The following is a 24,263-nucleotide window of genomic DNA, read 5'->3' as shown; positions in this document are numbered from 1 at the left end:
AGAAAAGTAATCATATGCAGCTCTACATCTTGCATCTGCCCAAAAAATATTTTTTATTCGAGATTCACCATCTAAATCAAGCACATAAAAAAAGTTTGAGTTCCTACTTTGCATGCGACAAAAATAATTACTCAAAGCTTCCGCATCTCAATTCCCTAACCTCAACCTTCTAGCTTCTGAAACATAATTTCTACACTTTCTCTCATCAAATGCCAAATTCTCATAGCCTCCAGCCTCAACTACAAAAGATTGAAAACTTTATCTTAAGGTTATTCCAGCTTGATCATTTAATACCAATTTTCTCTTTGTACCTGAATCCAATACTTTATTACATCTAAAATGTCATGACTTTCCAGGGCTTAAGATATGATTATGATCAAGGCATACACTAGTTATCACAAAGTTCTGATCATTTCGGATAGCAACATTAATCTTAGCTTTGCAATTAGTCTTAGTAGAAGGTCGAGGGTATAAAATATTTTTTGCTTGAGATACTTTCCTACCATTTTTGGCACACCCAATAGAGAAATATTTTTGCTTTCCATCATCTCCATTTCTACCACCTAATTTGCAAATACCAAAACCAACATTCTGAGCATAAGAATTATAAAAGATACAAACTTCTTCTTCAGATGAAAATGTCATTCCAATTTCAGGAAGCTTGACTTCATTTACACTAGATGTAGATGGGTCTTGATCCACATGGTCATTCTTATCCTTTATCTCAGAGGAATCAATTTTTCCTTCTTCCATTACACTTTCTTCACCTACATTTATTAAAAACCGACCAAAAGAACAAGTGAATTTTCCATACCTATACGAACAAATAGGGGAATGGCACGAGATCAAACATGACATAAGCTATGATTTAGAATATCATGCTAGATGCTAAGCCAAGCTCTATGAAAAAACATGAACTGGAAGCAGAAATAATAGCTCAATATAATTTGAGTTCAAATCTAACTACTATGAAAGTCTACAGCCATTAAGATTCCAAAAAACTTAGAAAACAATTGTATACAAATTGATTGGTTAAATAGACATAAGATTGGATACAAAAGAAAGTTTGCGTCAAAATATTTTAATCCCACCTAAAACTTGAACATTAAAGAAGAAGGAGAAGAAATTGATTACCTTAAAATGTACCTAAACTCAAAGTCACTGCTCCTTGCTGCTATAACTTGATGTGCTTCGATTCCTTCGAAGGGAGAGGGAAGAAGAATAAGGAGGCAGTTAGGGATGGTTGCGGGTGAAGAAGTTACTCAAGATGCTTCACTCCTTGTTCGAGAACGCGAGGGGGGAGAACTGGGTTGCTGCTTCGCTCCAATCTTCGAGAAGGCGAGCCGTCGGCTTGCTCGACTTGCAGGGAAGGCTGAGTCACCGTAGAAGTTAGGGCTTCGCGCCTCTCTTCGAGAACGCGAGGGTGGAGAATGGCAGCAATCTTCGAGAAGGCGAGCCGTCGGCTTGCTCGACTTGCAGGGAAGGCTGAGTCGCCGCAGAAGTTAGGGCTTCGCGCCTCTCTTCGAGAACGCGAGGGTGGAGAATGGAAGGGAGAATGGAGAATGGAGAATGGCACGAAAATTTTGACGCGAGGGTGGAGAACGAAAGGGAGAACGCGAGGGTGGAGAATGGGAGGGCTTCGCGAGGTTGGAGACTGCGGCCGAAGGGCTGAAGTTAGGGCATGAAGGGGATCGGCCGAAAATTTGACGCGAAGGCTGTATCGCGAGGAGAGAGAGGGTTGAAGTGGAGGATGCCATGGAGGATGCCAACAGGGTCACGATGCTGTGTCGCGGTAAAACGTCGCTGCTGATATCATTCCTCTTTCAAAATAGACTAAGTGGATCACTACATTATCTTTTGCCAAAAGTTAGATGCCCAAACACCTTTTTGTACTGAAAGTCATTTATATAATATATTTAACTAGAACAGAAAAAATACAAGTTATTTTAAACTTAAAGCAATCTCAACGAAGACAGTGAACTGACACTTTCCTTTTAGCATTTTTTTTTTATTATGACACGTAACAAAACAGTGGAAGTATGGAACAATTAAAACAAAAATCACTTTCAGCATATATATTGCAGGGCAAATACTATAAACAATATTCAGATAAAGCATTAAAATGAACAGAGGGGGAAAACAGCATAGTGATGTTCCCCTCCGAATGATGACATACTATAGAAAATAAACTATACTAATCTTCAAGCAAACTCAATTTAATTTAGGACTCTACTTTCTGAGATTGCATGACAAACTGATTTATACTTTTATTGTAACAAAGTGTGCATCAAATATAAGAGAATCAGAGATTTCAATGTTGACCTTATTTGTGTTGGGAACCAATTATTGCAAAGCTCTTAGCCTTTCTGCTATTCGTTCTCTCCGTTGCTGCAAGAGAAAATAAAGTCAAATACAAAAGGGATCCTTATGTCTTTACAACTTAATATTATTATTGTTATTCTTGGTCTTTTTGCATATGTTAAAAACATAATCTCTGTTCAATAGAAAAGATAATATGATCCCGTCCGGAAGCTGAGTCGGATGAAGACGGACCTTGTTGTGCGAAAAGTTGACGGAGAGTCGTTGAAGTTACAGATGCGCCGGGTACCCCTCTCTGGAAAGGTTCACACGGGCGGTTGATAGCAAGAGATGGTCAGGATGAGGACACTGTCACTCTGCACACACTCAGACGAGTCCCCTTGCCGTTAGAGACCAAAAACCAGGGAAAAAGTCCCCAGGTCAGGCCCTCCGACACTCAAGTCAGGTACTTTTTCCCCAGAAATCATAGAGAAAGGACGAAAAGTAAAGACTAGTGAGAAATGACGAGTGAGCGTACTTGCATAAGGCATAAGACATCCCTTTTTATACTGCAATGAAGATTCCTGGGTCTGACGGGTGTCAGGGAATATCGGTTGTCAGTCTTTGTCTGGCGATGGTTGACGCGTGGCTCTTCCTAATAGGCTGGCGGCAAAACCAAGGGTATATTAAGCCCCAACTGTTTGCATATTCCCTGACACCTTGATTACTCCCTCTGACAGGCGGTTGCGATTCCTTGGCTAATTTGTCCTGTAGTGCCTGACCGATCTGGGATCTGGACTTGCCCTGTTTTTATATACTGTTGCCTTCGACTTATATGTCCCGATCTGTGTTAAGCTCGTGTCCGGATCTGCCTTTGTCGTCTGCCATCTCGATCTGCCTTCCGGGTCTGTGTCCAGGCCGGTGATCTTTGGCTTGGGTGTCCCGACCTGCATCCTAGGTCTGGTTCCTGGCCTGCCTGTCTGCTGCTGTCTGCTATTATCCAAAGCATGTACATCCCGACTTGCCCGCTGAGTCTGGTTCCTGACTCTTATCTGTCTGATTATCCAAGGTATGTACATCCCGACCTGCACGCTGGGTCGGCTTCCTGACACTTATCTGTCTGATTATCCAAAGTATGTACGTCCCGACCTGCACGTTGGGTCGACTTCCCGACCCTCATCTGTTTGATTATCCAAGGCATGTACGCCCCGACCTGCACGCTGGGTCGGCTTCCTGACCCTCATTTGTTTGATTATCCAAGGCATGTACGTCCCGACCTGCACGCTGGGTCGGCTTCCCGACCCTCCTTTGTTTGATTATCCAAGGCATGTACGTCCTGACCTGCACACTGGGTCGGCTTCCCGACCCTCCTCTGTTTGATTATCCAAGGCATGTACGTCCCGACCTGCACGCTGAGTCTGTAAGCAGACCTACTGGTAGTTTTCATCCCTAGCTATACTGAGCCCACGAGCCCATTTGCTGCTTACTATCAAGGCTGGGTCTTATAATTCTCCCTTTTGACTTTGGTCACGTAAGCTGGACTTTTGACCTCCCTGCTATCCATATCAGCCCGACTGTTGACCGTCCACGTTGGCTTGACTTCTGACCTTCCTGACCTACACGCCAGCTGGATTGTTGACCGGCCACGGAGGCTTGACTTCTGACCTTCCTATCCTACAGGTCAGCTTGACTTCTGACCCTCTTGCGGCCTTGACTCCGAGCCACATCATCCTATTGACCCCACAAAATATGCACCGTATCATAATACACTGAGGGAATTTATACTGATATAGTATCCATTAAACATGAGGCTAAAAATTATCTTGAATATGAAGTTACTTTCAGCAATTTATTCTCAAATCTAAGCATCAGAAAACAGATTAGACAAACTAAGCTAATTAAAAACCTAGTCCGCATAGTAGAAACATATGAAAACCATGAGAAATTCTAGTATGAATAATAGTTACTGCTTAGTGGGCAGAAATAGCGTGGACTCTGGTGTACAAAACATATCTGTGTCAAGATAACCATCAATTAACTAAAATCCTCATAGTGTGTAACTATTTTAGAGGCAAGTCTGAGTTTATTATCACAGCTCAGCCATTAGGAAGAGGTAGATATCAGATGCACTATGTAGGAGGACCAAACATTACCCGCTCAGCAATGCTATGAGGGTCTGTGGCTTGACCAAGCCTTGCTCGCACCTTCGGTCGTGGAGCTGCTGCGATTCCACCTTGCTTCACTTGACCATAAGATCTGTAAAACAATGGACAGAATGATAAAAATCATATTTATACACAATTAAAACATGTGAACTTCTTCTAGGCATAGATAATAAACTAATTAATAGTTACGCACTGGATGGTACATAAAAAAGAGGAGCATATAAAACTAACACAAAGATGAAATGCTCATAACTGATACATAGAAGAGCTAAAAAGGAGAGCGTATTCATCCTTTTTTTTGTAAAATGATTAGTTCAAATTTGATATGATGACTTTTTACCTATCATCATAAATAACATTAAATTTCACTTGACAGTGCAGAATACAAACTAAGATGATAAAAACACATCTGATACGGTGCATGACAAGGGGGTCAGGCGGATGACGTGGTCAAAAGTCAAATCCATGAGATGGTGAGAAGTCTAGCCCCTGTGGAGGTCAGAAGTCAAGATTGCGTGGCCATACTCAGAGTCTCAGCTGACGAGGCAGTCAAAAGATAAAATTATAAGTTGGATAAGATCCAGCCTCGATGGCAATTAAGGGCAGGGCCCACAGGCCAGGTAAAGGCACGGAAGGAAAGGCCTCTGGCGTAGAACAGACCTGGCGTATAGATCGGGACGTACGAACCAGGGATTACAAAGGACAGAAGCAGGTCAGTATACAGACCTGGCTTATAGGTCGGGACGTACAAACCATGGATTAGAGAGGACAGAAGTAGGTCGGTATACAGACATGGCATACAGGTCGGGACGTACGAACCATAGATTACTGAGGACAGAAGCAGGTCGGTTTACAGACTTGGCGTACAGGTCGGGACGTACGAACCATAGATTACAGAGGACAGAAGCAGGTCGGTTTACAGACTTGGCGTACAGGTCGGGACGTACGAACCATAGATTACAGAGGACAGAAGCAAGTCGGTATACAGACCTAGCGTACAGGTCGGGGCGTACAAACCATGGATTATAGAGGACAGGAGCAGGTTGGTAGGTGATATCTACCAAGGATACAGGTCGAGACTTCTAGCCTTGTAGCACAAGATACATCGACAAACGTACAGGTCGGGAGTGTGCTTACCAAGGATACAGGTCGGGACTTATATCCTCACGACATTGGATAAAGGGATCAAAGAGTACAGGTCGGAACTCAGGATAAGCGGAAGCAGACCGATGCATGCAGGTCAGGATTTATAGCCTTATGGCTTAGGATACTTGGATCGATGAAACGTACAGGTCGGGATGTGTTGGTCAAAGATATAGATCAAGATTTATAGACTTATGGCTCGGGATACATGGATCGGTGAAACGTGCAGGTCGGGATGTGCCAGCTAAAGATACAAGTCAGGATTTTTAGTCTCATGGTTCAAGATAAGCAAAATTGGATGCAGGCATACAAGTCGGGTTAGATGAAGTCAGACGTACATCTTTGGAGTCGGGATAAACAGAACCGAACTAAGGTATACAGGGCGCGATACGTAATGCAAATAAGAGGCAAGACCAGTCGGGAGTCTACAATATGAGATGCATAGGACAAGGTTAGATGTACAGATCTGGAGGCGATATCAGATCGGGGTTAGCAAGTGCAAAGACCCAGCTTAGTAATCACGAGCGGAGGATACTAGGCACTACATGACAAGCAAGCAAGGGAATCGTAACTGCCTATCAGAGAATAATCAGAGTGTCAGGGAATATGCCAACAGTCGGGGCTCATTACCTCTTTGGTCCTGCCGCCGACCTATGAGAAGATGTCGTGTGTCATTCACCGCCAGCCAAAGTCTGACAGCCGACATTCCCTGACACCCGCCAGACCCCAAAAACATCCGTTGCAGTATAAAAAGGGATGCTTTGTCCCTTGCGCAGGTATGCTCACTCGTCATTTTCTTACTCGTCTTTACTTTTCGTCCTTTCTCTCTGCTTCTGGGGAAAAAGTACCTGACTTGAGCGTCGAAGGGCCTGACCCGGGGACTTTTTCCTTGGTTTCTGTTCTCTAACGACTCGGGGGCTCGTCTGAGTGTGCGTAGAGCCCTAACATCATCATCCTGGTCATCACCCTTCGTCATCCGCCCGTGTGAACCCTTCCAGAGAGTGCCAGATAGATCAGACTCTACAACGACTTTCCGTCAACCCCCAGTACATTGAGGCCTGCCTTCATCCGACTCAGCTTCCGGACGGGATCAAATTTGGCGTCGTCTGTGGGAACACAGCCACCTGTTCTGGAACATGAAGATTGAGGAGTCTGGTCGCATCAACGTCACCATGACTGCAGGAGAATACGAGCTCTTCAAGGAGGCTAAGAGGCGAGCGGCCTTAGATAAACAAGCAACCGTCTCATGACCGCGCCAAGCTCCTAAAGCCTCCAAGGAACCCATCCCTGTTTCAGATCGGGGCTCTAAGAGAAAACAGCCCGAGGGGTTTCCCCAGGTTCCTTATCGCGAGCCTGACTTGGGGTATTATCAGCTAGGACCCCATGACCCCAGCCTTAAGAAAGAACAACCTCAAGTCTCTATGGCTGAGAGTTCCCTACCCCGAGACTCGAGGAAAGGGAAGGCTCTCATCATACCAGAAATGCTCCCAGAAGATCCGAATGAGAAAGTACCCTTCTCCGCTAGGATTTTGAACGAAAATTTACCTAAGGGCTACGGGCCCCGTCGATCAGGGAATATGATGGAAGCTAAGACCTAGAGGATCATCTACGTAAGTTTAAGAATGCAACCCTATTGCACCAATATAGTGATGCTGTCAAGTGTCGAGTTTTCTTAAATACTCTATCTGGTTCGGCACTAAAGTGGTTTGATGGGCTACCACAAGGATCCATCACATGATTCTTAGATTTCAAGATGGCCTTCCTTCGTCGTTTTGCTAGCAGCAAAAAATATCAAAAGACGGATCATTGCCTTTTCACTCTTAAGCAAGGGTCGACCGAACCTTTAAGAAGTTACATCAACCACTTCAACCAAGTGGCCCAGGACGTCCCCACAGCCACTTCAGAGATACTGATGAGCGCTTTCTTCCATGGATTAGGAGAGGGAGAATTCTTTAGAGATCCCATCAAGAATCCCGCTCGGAATTTTGATGAGATGGTGGAAAAAGCAGCTTGCTATATCAAGGTGGAAGAAGCACAGGCGACCCGGAGGAAAGCCGAGAGACCACCTCCATCTGTCAATAGGCCGGAAAGAAGGATACCTCAACCACCCCCTCAACCTCTTCCTCGCGCTCGAGAAGCCAGGCCTACCTTCCAGCTCGGTCCGGAGGTTAGACCGGCCCCCCGAGTCGCAGCTGTGCACGCTCCCCGACATGGGCCGTGGAACACTCGGTATTGCACCTATCATCGATCTCGTACTCATGACACTAATCATTGTTTTCAGTTCGCTCGGCACTCTAAGCTGGCTGTCGAGTTAGGCTTACCTCTGCCCGAGCTAGCCCCTCAAGTACTCAAGTTGATGGAAGAGCAGCGAGCTGCGGTTGGACAGGCCGAGCAACCCCGCCCCGACCTAGCCGAACCCAGTACTCATCAACTCGGTCGGGGGGGGGGGGCCAGAAGTAGTGAGGGAGGCCGAGAATAGAGGCAACACCGCCGTTCGAGAGTTTGGCATGATCTCTGGAGGGCCAACTGATGGAGATTTGGGGAGAGCGTGCAAGTCCCATGTGCGTCGCTTGGAGGTCCACACCATTGGATGCAGCCAGGAGCAGGCTTCTGACCCTGTCATCAGCTTCGGGCCGTCAGACTTGGAAGGTCTGGAGTTGCCTCATGACGACACCCTTATCATCAAGGCCATTATTGCCAATAGCCGAGTGGCCTGAGTTTTCGTTGACCCCGGGAGCTTAGTTAATATTTTGTCCAGAACCGCATTTGAGGGGATGCAGATCGATGCCACTGAACTCCAGCCCGTGGCCACCTCTCTATACGGCTTTACAGGCAATGAAGTGAAGCCAATGGGACAGATCAAGATGGCCATATCTCTAGGCATCGAGCCATTGGTGCCCACTAGGAGGAGCACTTTTATAGTGGTTGATTCCCCCTCCTCTTATAACGTCATCCTGGGAAGGCCCGCCCTGTATGAATTTATGGCTGCTGTTTCTACCTTCCATCAAAAAATCAAATTTCCTGTTGGCGAGCAGGTCAGGGAAGTTAAGGGAGAGCATAAAGTCTCCCAGAGATGCTATGTTGATATGGCCCAGGTAGAAGCTCGTAAGAATCAAAGGATGCAAGATAGTGGCGTTCATGTTGTCCAGGAAGAGCCTTTGCCTATGGCTGAAGAACCCATCCCTTGGGAGGAGGTACAACTATATGTTGAACGCCCTGAAAGTCTAACTCGCATAGCCAACGATCTGCCTCCTCCTCTCAAGGAAGAATTAGTCCAATGCTTGATCCGCAACCGGGATGTCTTCGCCTAGTCTACAGAGGAATTACCTGGAGTTAAGCCTAAAGTAGCAGAGCACAAGTTACATCTACTACCAGACTCCCGACCGGTCAAACAGAAGAAAAGGAACTTCTCGGCCGACCAGAACAAAATAATTAGAGCTAAGGTGGATCAGCTCAGGAAGGCAGGCCACGTCCGAGAGGTGCAGTTTCCATCCTGGCTCTCCAATGTAGTCTTAGTAAAGAAGCCCAACAACAAGTGGAGAGTATGCATAGACTTCCGAGATCTCAATCAAGCTAGTCCCAAGGATTGTTATCCCTTGCCCCGGATCGACCAGATGGTGGACTCAACTGCCGGTTGTGAGAGGATCTGCATGTTGGATGCTTATCAGGGGTATCATCAAATCCCCTTGGCAGCGGAGGACCAAGACAAGGTTAGCTTCATTACAGTTGATGGTACTTTCTGCTATACTGTCATGCCCATTGGTCTCAGAAACACAGGAGCCACATATCAAAGGATGATGGATAAGATTTTTCGGGAGCAGATCGGGCATAACTTGGAGGTTTATGTGGATGATATACTCATTAAGTCCCCTTTAGCAGTGAATCTGATCATGGATGTAGAAGAAACCTGTAGGACTCTCCGACAATACGGGTTGAAGCTAAACCCATTAAAATGCTTGTTTGGAGCTAAAGGAGGGAAGTTCTTGGGCTACCTAGTGACCAAGCGAGGAATAGAAGTTAATCCAGAAAAAGTTCGGGCACTATGTGATATGCAAGTTCCCCAGAATTTGAAGGAAACACAGAAGCTGGTAGACAGAATAACAACCCTGTTAAGGTTCATTTCCATATCTACAGACCGGGCTGCTCCTTTCTTCAAAGTACTTAGAAAGGCTTCCAAGTTCCAGTGAGACAAAGAATGTGTTGGTGCAGGTAACACTAACGGTCTAACCTAGGTTTTGATGTATGACAAATGGGTTAAGTTAGTTTTGTTGTTGTCTGACACTTTGATCGAGTGTGCAGGAGAAGTCCAGACAGGTCGACGGGTTGACCGGATGTCTGGCAAGAAGTCCAGCTAGGTCGACGGGCTGACCAGATAGCTGGCGAGAAGTCCAAGCGGGTCGACGGGCTGACCGGACGCTTGGCAAGAAGTCCAGCTAGGTCGACGGGCTGACCGGATAGCTGGCGAGAAGTCCAGACGGGTCGAAGGGCTGACCGGACGTCTGGCAGGTAAGTAAGGTAAGTCACTGGAGGGGAGTGATTGCGAGGACGCGTTCCCGGGAAGGGAACATTAGGCGTCGATCTGGCTTAGATCCATTTCGGATATCTAAGTCGAGATCGTGACTAGATTCCGGTCTCGGAAAGACGGAATCTAAGTCATACTTTTCTCATCTATTGTGCTAACAATCTGTGTTGTATATTTTGCCTCGGACTAACCTTGTTTTGCAGGAGAAGGAATCTCGAAAAGGTGGTCCGAGCGCCTGAGGCAAGTTTTATCCTCTGTGGTCGCCTTGCCACGTGGAGCATCCCGACCGACTTGCACGTCAGACTGTGCGCCGAAGGGATCCGTGCCCGAGTAGATATAAAAGAAGCCCGTGGGTGGAGCTTCAAAAGAACATCTCTGAATTCCCAGATTGCTTTGTTGCTCGGTGCTCCAGCAAATCCGACAACGCGCCCTTGCTCTTTAAGTTTTCTTTTCTGTCGATATAACTTTGTGTTTTGTTTCATTAGCATTTCTTGTACTCTTTTGTAATCACATTTCCAATTGCTAGTGATTGCCCAACGAAAGTGGTCAAGGACCACGGCCTTCGAGTAGGAGTCGTCAGCTCGAACGAAGTAAAATCAATTATGTTAATTTACTTTTCCGCTGCACTTTTACACTCGAGTTTTCGAATCGATATTCACCCCCTATCGAACGATCACGGTCCAACAAGTGGTATCGGAGCAGTATCGCTCGATTTGTGCAACCACCAATCGACGGGGGTGAAAAATTATTTTTTTTCGGTTGGCTTATTTTAAATTTCATATGTGATTACACTTTGAATTTTTTTGTTGCAATTAAATCTAAATTGGTGCAATACCAATTTAGATACTTCTATTATTTTTCTTAGCTTCTTCCACATTACTAATCCAAGACCAAGTCTTGGGATTTTTTTTTTCTTTCTTTCTTCTCAAGCACTAAATGTCTAGAATGAAGTTCAACACAGTACGACCTCCACTCTTCAACGGGACGATTTTCCGTCTGGAAGAAGCGCATGGAGGTTTACCTCAAAACATACTTCGGATGAGCGTTACGAGACCCTATAAAATTCCAATGGACAGCTCCGGAATATACTGGATCCTGAAGACCGGACAGTAGATTTGAAAAGGCGTCAACAGAAAATAAAGCGATCAACACTCTACATGGATTAACAAGAAGAAGTGAACAGAGTCGGTCCACACAAAACACTAAAGAGGGACAAATTGATCGAGCCGCACGAGGAACGAGCGACGCCAAGGTAACAAAACGAGACCCGCTTTTAAATAAAATTTTAATATAAAATGCAGGAAGGTGAAACGGCGAATCTCCACGCGAGGATCAAGGACATCCTCAACGCTTCATGCGATAGGCCACCGATGGAAAATAGAGACTTAATAAGGTACGAATTAAATGCTTTTCCACGTAATAGTTTGTGGGCATCAATCGAGATGCCTACAAAATTTCTAAAATCTTTCTAAGTTAAAATTAGACGAGCTTTTCCGTGAATTAGAATACAGGAACAAACTAATGCCGGAGCCGAGAAAGGTATAGCTTTATTGTAGGTTCCTCCAAAGAAAAGAAGAGCAAGCCTGAATATGAAGAAGATCAAGACCAAGACAAAGAACACCGTGAACTTGGTAAGAAAAATGTTCACCAGAGAAAAAGGAGCTTTAGCAAAAGGACCTTTAAAAGATCAGCCTCGGAACAAAAGAACGTGACTTGCTTCCTGCAATAAAAAGGGACACTACAAGAACGAATGCCCAAAATCGAAGTTCGACAAACCAAGCCAACCAAAAAGAAGGCTCTCAAAGCAACGTGGGACGACTCCTGACGAATCGGAGGAAGAAGAGCAGAACATCGATCCACCTCGACCGATGGCCCGCGGTCGAAATGAAGACGAGTCGAAGATGAAGACGGTCTGAACTCAAGCAAGCCACGAGTCCGTACTGTCAAGGCCCGAATGAGGTATATTTTAACTTAAACAAAAAAAATTTTAGAATCATTTCCTGTTTAAATAGTAAATTAATTAAAATAGAAAATGAAAACAAATCACTTCTTGAGGAAAATCAAAACCTCAAGGAACAAATCAAAAATTCAAATCCAACTCAAGATCTAACACTTGAGGAGGAGAATTTATCATTAAAAAATGATATTAACAATTTAAAAGAAATGCTAGAAAAATTTACAATAAGATCAAAAAATCTTGACTTAATCCTGAACAATCAAAAAGCATGTTATAATAAAACCGGACTCGGATACAAGTCGAACTCAAATAAAACTTTTAAGTCATTAATAACTCAATACAAATCAACTAATCAAGCTTGGGTTCTGAAAGCGTGTTTGACCACGCAAGTAGGAATTAATCAATACTACATACCTAAAGAAAAAATATTGTCACGCCCCCAAAGGAGTCCCTGTCAGACAAAAATCCGACAGCATCTCCCCTGTACCGGTGACAATATGAAGCATCACTATAAACAAAATATACATCAGCCACATGCGGCTGGAATATTTATATACATAGCCACGCAGTTATAATAACAGCCCACTCGGCTGGAATGAAACAATCACAACCACGCAGTTATATATAAAACAGCCCACACGGCTGTACTAAAACACAGCGGAAAAATGAAGGAAAACCCACACAACACAAATAAATACAATGCATGCCGGCACGGCTTAAACACAAATACAACACCAAAACCACAAGATAGCCACATGGCTATACACAAATACAATGCCAAAAATAAGAAAAGAATATACAAAAGAAAATAAGCACGATCTTCGGATGTGACGTAGGACCCGGCAGACATGATACTCCGAGCGACACCAACCATCTACAAGCTACCTGAAAACATAAATGTATACATGCGGTGGTGAGTATAGGTAACTCAGCGGGTAATAGAAAAGATAGTGCATGATCTATGAATAAACATGGAGATCACAAGTATACAGTCTCAGTAGGGAATAAAGAACATGATCATACTATCATAATCAATGCACCTAAACATAACTGACATAATAACCTGACATATAAACTGTACAAACCACAACTAACATAATGACAGATACATACCCAATCTGGAATCGACACATGGTACGATGATCAGTAAACTCACTGGATCTGCAACAGATATACCCGTGACACCTGTGCAATATAAATATGACTGCATATACATGTAAAATAAATGACATGTATGCAGCATGGCAACCATATGCAACAACCATAGCTCAATCAAATGCAACAAATCACAATCACATGCAACTAGTATCTACTAGGCATGTATGCAGATATATCCCCCCAGATGCACCGCGCATCATATGCAAAAGTGCATTCATGCTCCATGGTCACCCCCGCCACCTCTCCAGACACCACGACCCCTGTATGGCGGAGAGGCTTGGGTCTGTGACGACTGTACTACCCTCCAGCCCACTATATAGTGGTCGAGGCGGACAGTCCACTAGTAACTATCTAGCTACATAGTATCAGGGTCCCTGACTGCTCACAACGTCGGATCTCACAAAAACCTCGTGACCGGGTGGCACGATAGGACTAGCAGCAACTGCTCCAGCTACCACTACCCATGAGTGGTCGAGTGTGCGGTGCTATTCCCAAACCAACTGATGACTCTCTCAACCACAAGGGAGATAATGATCATCAGATGCAATGAATGACGAACATGATATATATATATATAATCATCATCCATGCAACAACCCCAAACCTCATAAATACCTCCAACAAGAGTATAATCGTCACATGTATAATCGACCAAAGATCTCCAATAATCCCACTGGACACATATACACAGAACAGAAGTACAATCAACATGTATCCTCCAATAATAAACACATCAGACACGTATATAAACCATAAACATACAATCAACACAACTCCTCCAAAAGTACGTAACCAAACACGTGTGTACATATAACATGCAAATGTAGGGTCAACATGATAACTCCTATAACACATACCATCCTACGTACAATCCCTATCATATGCACAATCGACATGATAATACAAGCACCCAGCAATCCCTACAAGACATACTCTACACGTGTAATCACAACAGAGTAGATATCAAGAGTGGAGACTGTATATGAATTAAATAGATCATCACAAGCTCAAGCAAAAGTAACAAGCAGGAAAACAACAACCGAACACGATATAAGGTAAAGTAACCTAATCTATCCAATAATAACCATTCACTAAGTACAAGAAAATCTACATAGAGGCCAAGGAAGAAATACCCGCCTTAAAGACGTAGATCGTGTCCGGGAATCCCACATCGAGACGCTCATCTCGAATCCAAGTCCTGCGATCAATCAATGGATATATTTTATTTAGCTAAATCCATATGAATTAAATAGCTAAATAAAAGCCCTAACCCAATTAGGATCACTCCAATCAAATCTGATCTCCGATTAATCCTCCAACTAACCTTAACAATAATACAACCTAATTAGATTAGGTTATACATGATACATCTCCAAAACTCCTCTAAATCAACAGATCATTTAATCCAATAACAAATCTCTATCATAAAGCTACAACAACCTAACATCATCATCAACAACTAACCAAACCACTACATCTGATAGCTCAACCAACAATCAATCCAATAATCCTAAGAATGATCATATAACAATCATGTTTAAATCCACCTAATGATCCAAATCCAATACGATAATAAATCCATTTTTAATCCAACTCCTTCTAAAACCAAACATGATCCACCACCATTAATTTCTACAATTCATCTCCACTAATCCAACCATCAAACCCTTACATAAATCTAACCTACAACAAATCCAACGATTCTAAGAATAATCATGCAAGAACCCATTAAAACACCTAATCTAGCACATACTAATGAAAATAATGGAAATACATCACTAGAAATCACCTACCATGAGGTTTCAACAGAAATTCAGTAGCTCCCAATCCAACAAACCTCTGCTCGATAACTCCCAAGGTAGTCCTACACCAAATTCCTTCAAGAATCAGCCCATGAAGCAACTGTACAGAAATGAATTCACTGGAACCCTAACAAACAAAACCTTATTTACCTCAAATGGACCTTCACCACTTCACCAAGACTTCAACAGCTACAAGAACAACCAAGAATCCAATCTCTACATCCCAAGTCAAAAATGGAGATTATATCACTAGAAACTAATACTAGCCTTACCTTACCTCAATTTCTGCATCGACAGTCCGTCCACAACAAGGGTCAGCAGCCGATCAACGTCGATGAGAAAGGGGAACTGGAATCCAGTGAAGTGGACCTCCCTGATCCAAACTCCGACGACGAGGAAGCGCTAGACATCCACACGATACAATTAGGGCTCGAATCTCCCCTCCCTCGCCAGGCCCTAGTCTCGCCGTGCCCTAACTTCGCCGGATCATCGTCGATCGACCACAAGAAACTGTCGAGGAAGTGATCAGTCCGCTGGAGAAGGCTTGGATATCGTCAGCTCCTTCGAGATTCCGGTGATGGTCATTAATCGGCAGCTGACCTTCCTGACCTACACGCCAGCTGGATTGTTGACCGGCCACGGAGGCTTGACTTCTGACCTTCCTATCCTACAGGTCAGCTTGACTTCTGACCCTCTTGCGGCCTTGACTCCGAGCCACATCATCCTATTGACCCCACAAAATATGCACCGTATCATAATACACTGAGGGAATTTATACTGATATAGTATCCATTAAACATGAGGCTAAAAATTATCTTGAATATGAAGTTACTTTCAGCAATTTATTCTCAAATCTAAGCATCAGAAAACAGATTAGACAAACTAAGCTAATTAAAAACCTAGTCCGCATAGTAGAAACATATGAAAACCATGAGAAATTCTAGTATGAATAATAGTTACTGCTTAGTGGGCAGAAATAGCGTGGACTCTGGTGTACAAAACATATCTGTGTCAAGATAACCATCAATTAACTAAAATCCTCATAGTGTGTAACTATTTTAGAGGCAAGTCTGAGTTTATTATCACAGCTCAGCCATTAGGAAGAGGTAGATATCAGATGCACTATGTAGGAGGACCAAACATTACCCGCTCAGCAATGCTATGAGGGTCTGTGGCTTGACCAAGCCTTGCTCGCACCTTCGGTCGTGGAGCTGCTGCGATTCCACCTTGCTTCACTTGACCATAAGATCTGTAAAACAATGGACAGAATGATAAAAATCATATTTATACACAATTAAAACATGTGAACTTCTTCTAGGCATAGATAATAAACTAATTAATAGTTACGCACTGGATGGTACATAAAAAAGAGGAGCATATAAAACTAACACAAAGATGAAATGCTCATAACTGATACATAGAAGAGCTAAAAAGGAGAGCGTATTCATCCTTTTTTTTGTAAAATGATTAGTTCAAATTTGATATGATGACTTTTTACCTATCATCATAAATAACATTAAATTTCACTTGACAGTGCAGAATACAAACTAAGATGATAAAAACACATCTGATACGGTGCATGACAAGGGGGTCAGGCGGATGACGTGGTCAAAAGTCAAATCCATGAGATGGTGAGAAGTCTAGCCCCTGTGGAGGTCAGAAGTCAAGATTGCGTGGCCATACTCAGAGTCTCAGCTGACGAGGCAGTCAAAAGATAAAATTATAAGTTGGATAAGATCCAGCCTCGATGGCAATTAAGGGCAGGGCCCACAGGCCAGGTAAAGGCACGGAAGGAAAGGCCTCTGGCGTAGAACAGACCTGGCGTATAGATCGGGACGTACGAACCAGGGATTACAAAGGACAGAAGCAGGTCAGTATACAGACCTGGCTTATAGGTCGGGACGTACAAACCATGGATTAGAGAGGACAGAAGTAGGTCGGTATACAGACATGGCATACAGGTCGGGACGTACGAACCATAGATTACTGAGGACAGAAGCAGGTCGGTTTACAGACTTGGCGTACAGGTCGGGACGTACGAACCATAGATTACAGAGGACAGAAGCAGGTCGGTTTACAGACTTGGCGTACAGGTCGGGACGTACGAACCATAGATTACAGAGGACAGAAGCAAGTCGGTATACAGACCTAGCGTACAGGTCGGGGCGTACAAACCATGGATTATAGAGGACAGGAGCAGGTTGGTAGGTGATATCTACCAAGGATACAGGTCGAGACTTCTAGCCTTGTAGCACAAGATACATCGACAAACGTACAGGTCGGGAGTGTGCTTACCAAGGATACAGGTCGGGACTTATATCCTCACGACATTGGATAAAGGGATCAAAGAGTACAGGTCGGAACTCAGGATAAGCGGAAGCAGACCGATGCATGCAGGTCAGGATTTATAGCCTTATGGCTTAGGATACTTGGATCGATGAAACGTACAGGTCGGGATGTGTTGGTCAAAGATATAGATCAAGATTTATAGACTTATGGCTCGGGATACATGGATCGGTGAAACGTGCAGGTCGGGATGTGCCAGCTAAAGATACAAGTCAGGATTTTTAGTCTCATGGTTCAAGATAAGCAAAATTGGATGCAGGCATACAAGTCGGGTTAGATGAAGTCAGACGTACATCTTTGGAGTCGGGATAAACAGAACCGAACTAAGGTATACAGGGCGCGATACGTAATGCAAATAAGAGGCAAGACCAGTCGGGAGTCTACAATATGAGATGCATAGGACAAGGTTAGATGTACAGATCTGGAGGCGATATCAGCCCAACAACAAGTGGAGAGTATGCATAGACTTCCGAGATCTCAATCAAGCTAGTCCCAAGGATTGTTATCCCTTGCCCCGGATCGACCAGATGGTGGACTCAACTGCCGGTTGTGAGAGGATCTGCATGTTGGATGCTTATCAGGGGTATCATCAAATCCCCTTGGCAGCGGAGGACCAAGACAAGGTTAGCTTCATTACAGTTGATGGTACTTTCTGCTATACTGTCATGCCCATTGGTCTCAGAAACACAGGAGCCACATATCAAAGGATGATGGATAAGATTTTTCGGGAGCAGATCGGGCATAACTTGGAGGTTTATGTGGATGATATACTCATTAAGTCCCCTTTAGCAGTGAATCTGATCATGGATGTAGAAGAAACCTGTAGGACTCTCCGACAATACGGGTTGAAGCTAAACCCATTAAAATGCTTGTTTGGAGCTAAAGGAGGGAAGTTCTTGGGCTACCTAGTGACCAAGCGAGGAATAGAAGTTAATCCAGAAAAAGTTCGGGCACTATGTGATATGCAAGTTCCCCAGAATTTGAAGGAAACACAGAAGCTGGTAGACAGAATAACAACCCTGTTAAGGTTCATTTCCATATCTACAGACCGGGCTGCTCCTTTCTTCAAAGTACTTAGAAAGGCTTCCAAGTTCCAGTGAGACAAAGAATGTGTTGGTGCAGGTAACACTAACGGTCTAACCTAGGTTTTGATGTATGACAAATGGGTTAAGTTAGTTTTGTTGTTGTCTGACACTTTGATCGAGTGTGCAGGAGAAGTCCAGACAGGTCGACGGGTTGACCGGATGTCTGGCAAGAAGTCCAGCTAGGTCGACGGGCTGACCAGATAGTGGGAGAAGTCCAAGCGGTCGACGGCCGACCGACGCCAGAAGAAGTCCACCAGTCGATCGTCAACCGATAGTCGGCGAGAAGTCCAGACGGTCGGGCAACACCGGACGTCCGCAAGTAAGGTAAGTCACCCGAGGGGAGTGATTGCGAGGACGCGCTCCCTGAAGGGAACATTAGGCGCCGATCCGCTTAGATCCATTTCGATATCTAAGTCGAGATCGTGACTAGATTCCGGTCTCGGAAAGACGGAATCTAAGTCATACTTTTCCGTTAATTCATACTTTAAAAATTGTGCTTATATTTTGCCTCGGACTAACCTTGTTTCGCAGGAGAAGGAATCTCAAAAAGGTGGTCCGAGCGCCCGAGAGGCAAGTTTTATCCTCCAGGTCGCCGCCACGTGGAGCATCCCGACCGATCACATCGTCAGACTGTGGCGCCTTAAGGGATCCAGCGCCGAGTAAGATATAAAAGAAGCCCTGTGGTGGAGCTTCAAAAGAACATCTCTGAGAATTCCTATTGCTCTGCGCTCCAGCGACGCTAACAAAGCTCCGACAACGCGCCCTTGCTCTTTAAGTTTCTTTCGGTATAGCTTTGTGTTTTGTTTCATTAGCATTTCTTGTACTTATCACATTCGAATTGCTAGTGATTGCCCAACGAAGTGGTCAAGGACCACGGCCTTCGAGTAGAGTCGTCACAGGCTCCGAACGGTAAAATCAATTATGTTAATTTACTTTTCCGCTGCGCTTTTACACTCGAAGTTTTCGAATCGATATTCACCCCCTATCGAACGATCACGGTCCAACAAGTGGTATCGGAGTAGGTACCGCTCTGATTTCGTGCAACCACCAATCGACAGGGGTGAAAATTATTTTTTTCGGTTTCGCCCACGCTTAATTTCAAACCGTATTATTACCGCTTTGAATTTTTTTCGTTGATTAAATCTAAATCGTGCAATACCAATTTAGATACTTCTATTATTTTCTTAGCTTCTTTCAAGATTACTAATCCAAGACCAAGTCTGGGATTTTTGTTTTTCTTTCTCGCGAGACTAAAATGTCTCCAATGGATGATTCAGACAAGACGACCTCCACTCTTCAACTGGGACGATTTTCGTACTGGAAGAAGCGCATGGAGGTTTACCTCAAAAGCACTCGACTCAGTGGACGAGCTGCTACGAGACCCTATAAAATTCCAATGACCCCGGAATATATCGATCCCAAGACCGGACAAAGATTAAGAAAAGGCGCAATGTAAAATAAAGCGATCAACACTCTACAATGGATTAACAAGAGAAGAACTGAATAGAGTCGGTCCACACAAAAACACTAGAGTCTGGGACAATTGATCGAAACATGAAGGAACAAGCGACGCCAAGGTAATAAAACGAGACCGCTTTTAAATAAAATTTTAATATAGGAAGGTGAAACGGCGAATCAGCCCACGCGAGGATCAAGGACATCCTCAACCGGCTTCATGCGATAGCCACCGATGGAAAATAGAGACTTAATAAGGTACGATTAAATGCTTTTCCACGTAATAGTTTGTGGGCATCAATCGTAGATGCCTACAAAATTTCTAAAAATCTTTCTAAGTTAAAATTAGACGAGCTTTTCCGTGAATTAGAATTACGAACAAACTAATGCCGGAGCCGAGAAAGGTATAGCTTTATTCAGAGGTTCCTCCAAAGAAAAGAAGAGCAAGCCCGAATACGAAGAAGATTCCACCAAGACTCAAGACAAAGAACACCGTGAACTTGGTAAGAAAAATGTTCACCAGAGAAAAAGGAGCTTTAGCAAAAGGACCTTTAAAAGATCGCCTCCTCGTAATAAAAGAACGCGACTTGCTTCTACCGCAATAAAAGGGACACTACAAGAACGAATGCCCAAAGTTCGACAAACCGAAGCCAACCAAAAGAAGGCTCTCAAAGCAACGTGGGACGCCGACGAATCGGAGGAAGAAGAGCAGAACATCGATCCACCTCGACCGATGGCCCGCGGTCAAATGAAGACGAGCCTGAAGACGAAGACGGTCTCGAACTCAAGCAAGCCACGAGTCCGTATCGTCAAGGCCCGAATGAGGTATATTTTAACTTAAACAAAAAATTTTAGAATCCTGCTTAAATAGTAAATTAATTAAAATAGAAAATGAAAACAAATCACTTCTTGAGGAAAATCAAAACCTCAAGGAACAAATCAAAAATTCAAATCCAACTCAAGATCTAACACTTGAGGAGGAGAATTTATCATTAAAAAATGATATTAACAATTTAAAAGAAATGCTAGAAAAATTTACAATAAGATCAAAAAATCTTGACTTAATCCTGAACAATCAAAAAGCATGTTATAATAAAACCGGACTCGGATACAAGTCGAACTCAAATAAAACTTTTAAGTCATTAATAACTCAATACAAATCAACTAATCAAGCTTGGGTTCTGAAAGCGTGTTTGACCACGCAAGTAGGAATTAATCAATACTACATACCTAAAGAAAAAATATTGTCACGCCCCCAAAGGAGTCCCTGTCAGACAAAAATCCGACAGCATCTCCCCTGTACCGGTGACAATATGAAGCATCACTATAAACAAAATATACATCAGCCACATGCGGCTGGAATATTTATATACATAGCCACGCAGTTATAATAACAGCCCACTCGGCTGGAATGAAACAACACCCACACGGCTATATTAAAAACCAACACAGCGGAAAAACGAAAACGGAAAACCCACACAACACAATAAATACAATGTAGCCGGCTAGGCTTTAACACAAATACAACACTAAAACCACAAGATAGCCACATGGCTATACACAAATACAATGCCAAAAATAAGAAAAGAATATACAAAAGAAAATAAGCACGATCTTCGGATGTGACGTAGGACCCGGCAGACATGATACTCCGAGCGACACCAACCATCTACAAGCTACCTGAAAACATAAACGATACGTGGTGAGTATAGGTAACTCAATGGGTAATAGAAAAGATAGTGGGTCCATGAATAAACACGGAGATCACAAGTATACAGTCTCAGGAATAAAGAACACGATCATACTATCATAATCAATGCACCTAAACATAATCGATATAATAACCGATATATAAACTGTATAAACCACAACTAACATAATGATGATACATACCTAACTGAATCGACACGGTACGTACGATCAAGAACTCACCGGATCTCGCAATGATATACCCGACACTGCGTAATATAAATACGATCGCATATACATGTAAAATAAATGACATGATGCAGCATGGCAACCATACGCAACAACCATAGCTCAATCAAACGCAATAATCACAATCACACGCAACTAGTATCTACTAGGCATGTATGCAGACATATCCCCGACGCACCACGCATCATACGCAGTGCATTCACGCCCACGGTCACCCCCGCCACCTCTCCGAACACCACGTATGACTGAGAGGCTTGGGTCCGCGACGACAGTACTACCCTCCACCCCACTATATAGTGGTCGAGGCGGACAGCCACTAGTAACTATCTAGCTACATAAGATCGTGGTCCCCGATCGCCACAACGCTTGATTCACAAAACCTCGCGATCGGTGGCACGACAGACTAGCAAGAATCGCCCACCTACCACTACCCATGAGTGGTCGAGCGTGTGTTATTCCCAAACCAACTGATGACTCTCTCAACCACAAGGAGATAATGATCATCGGAATTAATGATTAATACGATATATATATATATAATCATCATCCATGCAACAACCCCAAACCTCATAAATACCTCCAACAAGAGTATAATCGTCACATGTATAATCGACCAAAGATCTCCAATAATCCCACTGGACACATATACACAGAACAGAAGTACAATCAACATGTATCCTCCAATAATAAACACATCAGACACGTATATAAACCATAAACATACAATCAACACAACTCCTCCAAAAGTACGTAACCAAACACGTGTGTACATATAACATGCAAATGTAGGGTCAACATGATAACTCCTATAACACATACCATCCTACGTACAATCCCTATCATATGCACAATCGACATGATAATACAAGCACCCAGCAATCCCTACAAGACATACTCTACACGTGTAATCACAACAGAGTAGATATCAAGAGTGGAGACTGTATATGAATTAAATAGATCATCACAAGCTCAAGCAAAAGTAACAAGCAGGAAAACAACAACCGAACACGATATAAGGTAAAGTAACCTAATCTATCCAATAATAACCATTCACTAAGTACAAGAAAATCTACATAGAGGCCAAGGAAGAAATACCCGCCTTAAAGACGTAGATCGTGTCCGGGAATCCCACATCGAGACGCTCATCTCGAATCCAAGTCCTGCGATCAATCAATGGATATATTTTATTTAGCTAAATCCATATGAATTAAATAGCTAAATAAAAGCCCTAACCCAATTAGGATCACTCCAATCAAATCTGATCTCCGATTAATCCTCCAACTAACCTTAACAATAATACAACCTAATTAGATTAGGTTATACATGATACATCTCCAAAACTCCTCTAAATCAACAGATCATTTAATCCAATAACAAATCTCTATCATAAAGCTACAACAACCTAACATCATCATCAACAACTAACCAAACCACTACATCTGATAGCTCAACCAACAATCAATCCAATAATCCTAAGAATGATCATATAACAATCATGTTTAAATCCACCTAATGATCCAAATCCAATACGATAATAAATCCATTTTTAATCCAACTCCTTCTAAAACCAAACATGATCCACCACCATTAATTTCTACAATTCATCTCCACTAATCCAACCATCAAACCCTTACATAAATCTAACCTACAACAAATCCAACGATTCTAAGAATAATCATGCAAGAACCCATTAAAACACCTAATCTAGCACATACTAATGAAAATAATGGAAATACATCACTAGAAATCACCTACCATGAGGTTTCAACAGAAATTCAGTAGCTCGCAATCCAACAAACCTCTGCTCGATAACTCCCAAGGTAGTCCTACACCAAATTCCTTCAAGAATCAGCCCATGAAGCAACTGTACAGAAATGAATTCACTGGAACCCTAACAAACAAAACCTTATTTACCTCAAATGGACCTTCACCACTTCACCAAGACTTCAACAGCTACAAGAACAACCAAGAATCCAATCTCTACATCCCAAGTCAAAAATGGAGATTATATCACTAGAAACTAATACTAGCCTTACCTTACCTCAATTTCTGCATCGACAGTCCGTCCACAACAAGGGTCAGCAGCCGATCAACGTCGATGAGAAAGGGGAACTGGAATCCAGTGAAGTGGACCTCCCTGATCCAAACTCCGACGACGAGGAAGCGCTAGACATCCACACGATACAATTAGGGCTCGAATCTCCCCTCCCTCGCCAGGCCCTAGTCTCGCCGTGCCCTAACTTCGCCGGATCATCGTCGATCGACCACAAGAAACTGTCGAGGAAGTGATCAGTCCGCTGGAGAAGGCTTGGATATCGTCAGCTCCTTCGAGATTCCGGTGATGGTCATTAATCGGCACGAGGAGGCCAAGACCCGTCGGGGAAGAGTCATCCT

The 24,263-nt window shown here is 43.5% G+C and overlaps 1 long non-coding RNA gene across 1 annotated transcript; it reads right to left on the bottom strand.

The window, feature by feature from the left end:
• Nucleotides 1–14,378: 14,378 nt before the first annotated feature.
• On the bottom strand, nt 14,379–15,730 carry LOC121973569. The gene is made up of 3 exons (XR_006109665.1): nt 15,196–15,730; nt 15,037–15,107; nt 14,379–14,441 (listed from the first exon to the last, which is right to left on the bottom strand). It is a non-coding gene; the product is annotated as an uncharacterized LOC121973569 (long non-coding RNA).
• Between the last annotated feature and the right edge of the window lie 8,533 nt (nt 15,731–24,263).

This window comes from Zingiber officinale, chromosome 4A, assembly GCF_018446385.1.
Source record: "Zingiber officinale cultivar Zhangliang chromosome 4A, Zo_v1.1, whole genome shotgun sequence".
NCBI lineage: Eukaryota > Viridiplantae > Streptophyta > Magnoliopsida > Zingiberales > Zingiberaceae > Zingiber > Zingiber officinale.
The sequence above is the reverse complement of the archived record's forward strand: the minus strand, read 5'-3'. Positions and strand labels throughout refer to the sequence as shown.